The sequence below is a fragment of the Staurois parvus genome, unplaced genomic scaffold, assembly GCF_062004578.1.
Source record: "Staurois parvus isolate SC_StPar_1 unplaced genomic scaffold, SC_StPar_1.0 ptg000464l, whole genome shotgun sequence".
Classification (NCBI taxonomy): domain Eukaryota; kingdom Metazoa; phylum Chordata; class Amphibia; order Anura; family Ranidae; genus Staurois; species Staurois parvus.
Window position 1 is genome coordinate 3,326,492 of NW_028318260.1, and position 6,895 is coordinate 3,333,386.

General features: G+C 36.9%; 1 long non-coding RNA gene across 1 annotated transcript; it reads left to right on the forward strand.

Annotated features, from left to right (window-relative positions):
- The first annotated feature begins 2,350 nt into the window (after positions 1-2,350).
- Positions 2,351-6,692, forward strand: LOC149452793 (uncharacterized). Its single transcript, XR_016314841.1, has 2 exons — positions 2,351-2,813; positions 5,965-6,692. It is a non-coding gene; the product is annotated as an uncharacterized LOC149452793 (long non-coding RNA).
- Positions 6,693-6,895: the final 203 nt, after the last annotated feature.

Consider the following 6,895-nt stretch of genomic DNA (forward strand, 5'->3'; position numbering starts at 1 on the left):
TTAACATTTACCGTACATCACAGAATACCTGTACCTTTACTATACCCTACCTGTGCTAACCTTGGTGTCCTGTAACCTTGATTTTGGGGTCTCTGTTGGACACATTCGCAGCCCCCTCCTCCCTCTCCCAAAACACACCCAATTCGTCTTTCCTGAATCTTGGTGTGCTTTGTGTATTTCTTCCAGATTTATGCAGCAATCCAGTGTTAAACTTTGCCACTGGGCAGAAGCTTCCTGTAATAATGACCGGTCACTGCTGGTCTCTATTCTTGTGCATGGTGAATGATCTTGTATCTGCCCCCTCCTCTCATTTTATGCAGGCTGCCTGTAGTGGATAGATCTGTTGGGTCCCTCCCATAGCTCTTCAGGGGGCAGGGAGCTGAAGTTACATCAGTAAGAAGAACTCTGAGAGTTGATTGGAGGGAAGGGAAGCACCTTCTTCATACAGGAACAGAGCTGAGGCTGTCAGTCACAGGATAATAGAAAAAAGTCTCCTGCGCTGCAAATGGATACCCTATCTTTAAGCAGCCAACACCAACCTTAATCACAAAGTATAAAGTCACAGATACACAATACAATATAATGGTGTAGCGCTAAATGCATATAAATGCATATAGATAAAGACATGCAACACACCCCTACCCACAAAATAAAAACATAAGCCCCGAATAGGGGATCAAGTGGTAGTGATTCCTCTTAGAGGAACTTAACACGCGTGAAAAAAAGTCCAAACGGTGTGTAAATCTTGGTAATAAGCTAGTCCTTATATCTTAATGGATGCAGAGACCCAGACAGATGGATGGATGGTGTATATTAAGTGCCACACTCTGCAAGGTGATATCCGTGAACAGCCAAAGTGCCTCCTCACCTCCTTTATGAGACCACAAGGGTCACCACACTTTGTGGAATATCCACATACATGTGCCCTCCCCGTCACCATTTTTCTCTTGGTGTCAGGAAAACTTGTCAGAAGTGACTCATGCTTAGAGCAGAGGAACAAGACAGCAAACAGAAATGACACTTAGTGCTCTGGATTGAGACAAGTGCACACTATAGATGAAGATGCTTTGTTCATATTTCATGTCTGAGGTTTACAACCACTGTAAATGAAAGTTTTTGGTCCTGGAACTTCGGCCACATTATCACCTTTGCATTTAAACATGGGCGCTGTAAAGAAATTGCATGTGTCATAAGAAACAATGTTATTAAATGAGGCTGTTCAGAGCTCTGCTGTGCCTTGTGCTGCAGTTTGAAAAATGTAGCTTGTCCATTTTCCTGTACATTTTGAAAAATGTGGCTTGTCCATTTTCCTGTACATTTTGAAAAATGTGGCTTGTCCATTTTCCTGTACATTTTGAAAAATGTGGCTTGTCCATTTTCCTGTACATTTTGAAAAATGTGGCTTGTCCATTTTCCTGTACATTTTGAAAAATGTGGCTTGCCCATTTTCCTGTACATTTTCATGCACTGCAATGCCCAATAGAATGAAGATGCATCTAAACATACTACAATACGTGTTAAAAAAAAGCCGCACCAAAACAGACAAATGCAGATTCAGATAGATGTGTACCTGGCCTGAATAATATTTTGTGTTAAAAGCTCAGCCATCCACTATAGTGTGCATGTATGACTGTATGTATGCTGTTTTGTTCTGTGCTGCACTGACTAAGTTCGTTATTATTGCACCATGACTTTCGTTCAAGAATCACATTTAAAAAAAAATCTGCTTGGCTGCAGATGGTAGGAGTTAAATATAGGGAGTAGTCATATGGAGGGAAAAGAGGAAAAGTAAAGTATACAAAGTGATTAAAGCTACTGGCTGAGTAGAAAGGAAGACTTGTAAGTACTGTATATAAATGTGAACAGTTGCTGTTTTGTTAGAATTGTCAAATAAAAGTAGAGTGCAACATTGCAGGCTTTTAATAAAATAATGTTTCCGAGGTGAAACTTTTCTTTAACTTGTTAAATGCCAACACACAGCAAACGTGCTGAAAAATGGTTGCTATAGTCCTATTTCAGTTGCTTATAGAGCCTTATTGCACTGCTGTCCTGTAGTCTCGAATAATGGTGCAGAGGGCTACGCAGATACTTTGTGTGCTCAAGCTGGAATTAGCCCTGATCCTGAACAGAGATCTTTATGTCTCCACTGCAGATACAGGACTCCTTTTATAAGTTACACTGAAAGGCTCTCATTTAGGTGCTTTCACCTGATTAACCATTAGTAGTAAAATTACTAGCTGCCGTCTACAAGCATTCCGTGCCTTCATTCACCCTTTTCAGACTGGTGGAATACAGAGCCCACAGCTGGTCCTCTGGGTGCCCTCACCAGCTCATTTGTCCTAACTATGATTCAGCACTGGATAGGTGAACAGCCACCACTATTACATTCCCTGTCTTGATGTTATGTGTAGGTGATGTCTAAGATTGCTGTAACAGGCATGCTTTAAGAGTTTCTCTTGTACCTGCAACTTTTCTATACTAAAGGAAAGTCAAGGCAAGTGAAAGAGTTAACTTTAGTGTTTTGAAAACCAATATTATACAACGATAAATATACTTTCCGTAATCTTTCTCCTCCTAATTCACCTCCCTCCAGCCAGTCCCCACCCATTCCACCCCTCTATGTCACTTAACTGGGAGGCACACCTGGAGGGATGTAAGTAAGATACCTTGAACACAAATTACCCATTCCTTCATTCTCACTTTGCTTTCTGACTCCCCTCTGGACACCATGAAGACCTGTCTACTCTCTGCTCTTCTGCTCTTCAGCTGCTATGCCTATGTTGCAGTGGGAGCACCACCACAGCAGCTAAGGGGTAAGTTACCTAATTCTTTTTGAATGGCCTTAGCACAAACTATGCTATCATATGCTGTGCTATCATAAAATACCCACCATACTATTCTTCAAACATGTGCACTGTTAACTCAGTAAGTGTGTTAAATAACTCCTATCAGACACTTTGGAAAAGTGGAAGAGGTACTTCTAACAATTTAGTTAAAATCCAAACCAACTGGATATTTTCAATGGATAGGTAGGTAGATTATATTGTATTTGGCTAGATATTTTAGTCATGCTAGAATTATTACACAGAGGGGGAGATTTACTAAAACTGTTACACACAAAATCTGGCGCAGCTCTACATATCTCTTAGATTGTAAGCTCCAAGGAGCAGGGCCCTCCTAACCCTCTTGTATTGAACTGTATTGTCTCCCGTTATATTGTAAAGCGCTGAGCAAACTGTTGGCGCTATATAAATCCTGTATAATAAAAATAATACATAGGAACCAATCAGCTTCCAGTTTTTTTTTTTTTTGCCCATCCAATTTGAACAAGCTGAAGATAGAAGTTGATTGGTTACTATGCACAGCTGCACCAGATTCTGGGTGTACCAGTTTTAGTAAATCCCCCCAAAGTAAACTGCAACACATTTTATTTTATAGCATTAACAAAAATAAACAGCCTTGTAAAGGAATCAGCAATAATAATGTGAAATGCACAGTAAGACATAGCAAACAATCAAAATTGAAGTTTTCTGAAATCAAATCAGTAAATGCTTTCTGTTCATTTTCTATGGATTTCTGCACTTTGCAAAGTGCAATCATGGTGAATAAAGCGTAAGGTGTTCCACAATTAACATGTAAGTACCTGTTCATGTACAGTATAAAGGTGCATACTTTATGTGTACTTGATGCTCAATTTTACTTGTTGCTCTATATTTGCCAATATATGATCAACATAATGCTGCATTACGTATTTCTGAAAAATGAAAAACCCTTTGTATGACATAAATGGATAGCTTTTATTGTCCTCCAATCATTCTTAAAAAAAACATATTTAATAACTCTGGCCAGCATCTCTTCAGCATATGTCTAGCTGTAAAAGATGGGGACATCCATAGACATAGCAAGTCTCCTATGGCTTCAGAAGCAGTGACATACTTTTTAAAAAGATAGACATCCAAACAGCTTTAGCATTAGAAACCATTATTTTTTAAGACTGATTTAAAGTAAATTTGTAGCATACATATTCACAAGGAGCAAAAACTGTATTACCTAGCACCCAGATCACCATTATTGTAACAGCACATCTCCTTAGTCACTTACTTTCTGAAAGTGACTATTATGATAGCTCTATGCAAACCTCCTTCTTGCTTATGAGATAATTCTCATGCCTGGTGAACAGGTGAAACCACTCTCTTGTCAGAGCAGGAGGGGGTATAATTATTTTCCCCCATATCCAGAAGTTTAGGTTTTCCGGAAGCTCCAGTGACCATATGGGTAGCTGCGCTTTGACAGCACACGTATGCTGTAGCAATGTTTGATACCTACAGCTATCCACATCGTTAGTTTATTACAAATGACTGTATTACAGGTTTACATTCAAGTTGTTTTTAATAGTATAAGGAGAAAATATCAAAAGTACATATACTGTATGAATCCCCTTTCTATTACTGTGCAACCTACTTCAAGATGTTGTAATTGTACAAAATAACCTGTTTTTAGCAGCCAGTGAAAGCTGAATTAATTACCGCACATCACAGCTTTTCAAAATGTGTTACCAAATTGTCCCTATTATTTTTTACACCTGAAAAAAACTTTTTTTTTCATTTTAAAACATTTAAAATTTTTCCTATATTAGTCATCCATAGGTTTGGCCCATTAATATTAGATGCTTAACATAGGTTAATCTCTATCAAATGACATGTCCTAGTAGAGAAAGAGTAAACGTTATTATAATTGTGTAATATGTTTTTATTATTAATGTTTATGTTCATAATTATTTTGTGCCTTACTATTATTATTAAAATGTAGTTTGCTTTTTTTTATAGATAGATATAGATAGTTTCTAACCTTTGAGTTAGGATTTTTTTTTTAATAATGATAATGCAATACAGCAAGACTGTACTAACAGTTTGATCAATGTGTTTTAATGAGCACAAAGAGCCTGGTGTGGTGTATGGTTATGTCAGAACTCGAATCCTCAGTGGCTTCTGCTTGTTTGAACTTTCCATAGATTTAGTATGGTCATAATTTACATTGATCTTGCACTCTGGTATAATAGATAAAAAGATATTGATTTTAATCATTTACAACTGTTGTTTCTGATATCTTTCTTCTCATAACAAACACTACAACAATTTTTTGAACAATGCTTGTGTAGAGTATTGACAGCAGTTTGCTGTATAATGCGAAATGAGTCAATTAATACTAAATTTAGGTTCCTAAAGGAATATTATAATTCTCATGTTATTTGTCAGTCACTAAGTATACACGTTTATTTTTTGCGGGAGACGGATAAATTCTGTCAAATAGAAGAATCTCACAACTGAAAGAATATATCAGGTTTTTTTTAAGTAATTTCAAGTCAAGAAATAGTTTTGCTAATGTATTTTGATAAAGTGTGAAGACACATCAAGTTTTAGGTTGTTTGCCAGATTTTTGGAACCCAATATGGAGATCAGGTTTTCAAATAAATACAGCCTGCTTGGAATATGCTGCTTTTTACCAATGCCCACAGCCATATAAAACACAGTAAAATAACAAATGAAGTATTGTACTGATTAAATTCCTTCACGGTACAAACATATTGATTTGACCTTTCTTTTAAAAATATTTATCACTGTGTATCTCAAACTGCTACCTCTATTCTTTAGCCTTTAAAAATTGTATTTTTCAGTGTGATAGTGTCCCAGTTAATGAGAGATCATGATCATCAGTCTTGTATCCTGCAAACCACATGACTGAATGTTTTACTGGTAATTCTATTTAAAGTGTCTCTGTTACTGTGTCTATCCCACAAATATCTGCTTTCAGTTGTAGTCACTGTTAATTTACTGATGTGTCTTATTTACTGTAGACAGTTGAAAACTATGAATGACATGCAAAAGATTATATGAGTGCCAGTAATCTGTTAAATTCAATACCATAGATAATCTTTTGCTCATTCTTGCTTCTCATCCAACAAAGGCCCAAACTGCAGGACACAACCCACTGACCTGGTATTCATCGTAGACAGCTCACGTAGTGTACGACCTTCTGAATTTGAACAAGTCAAGGACTTCTTGTCTCAGGTCATCGAGTCTCTGGATGTCGGTTTAAATGCAACAAGAGTCGGAGTCCTCAATTATGCCAGCTCTGTCAAAAATGAGTTCTCCCTCAAAACTCACAAAACTAAAGCTGCATTGCTTCAGGCAGTCAAAAAAGTCCAGCCTCTGTCCACCGGTACAATGACAGGCCTTGCCATTCAATATGCCATCAACCAGGCTTTCACTGAAGGTGAAGGAGCACGTCTGAGATCACCAGGTATCAAGAAGGTGAGCAGTACATATGTTAATCTACCACAGCAAACAACAATATGAACAATCCCTTTATTCTATTCTATCAGAAGAACCAAGTACCATACCAAAAAACAATTCTTAGTCCCCAGGTTTGGTAATAATGAATCACACATGTGATTTTAATTGACTCTACAGCGTCTATTACAAGATGACCAATAAAAATAACCTGTCTCCATGCAATACAAACAAGTAAGCAAAAAATAAGGTTCACCTTTATTATATAATGTGTAATGGAGGGCACACATTTCTATATTAATATCATTTAAAAAGGATATATAAGATCTGAAATATCACTGTACAATAAATGTAAGGATTTTCATCATACATTTTTTAATAAAGGATTTAATTTTTCTTGCATGAATGGAAATCTAATTTCCATATGATCAAAACCTTGAAAGATCATCTTTCACTCCTGCTAAGAGCTCCTAATAAAGAATAAATTATCAGCCATATATTTCTTCTCATTCAGCTTAGGAGGAAAAAGAATTTGTAGAAATGATCACTTTTTATAACAACAAAGTTCAAAAAGGAAGGGTAAAGCTCACTTACACCTATATCTG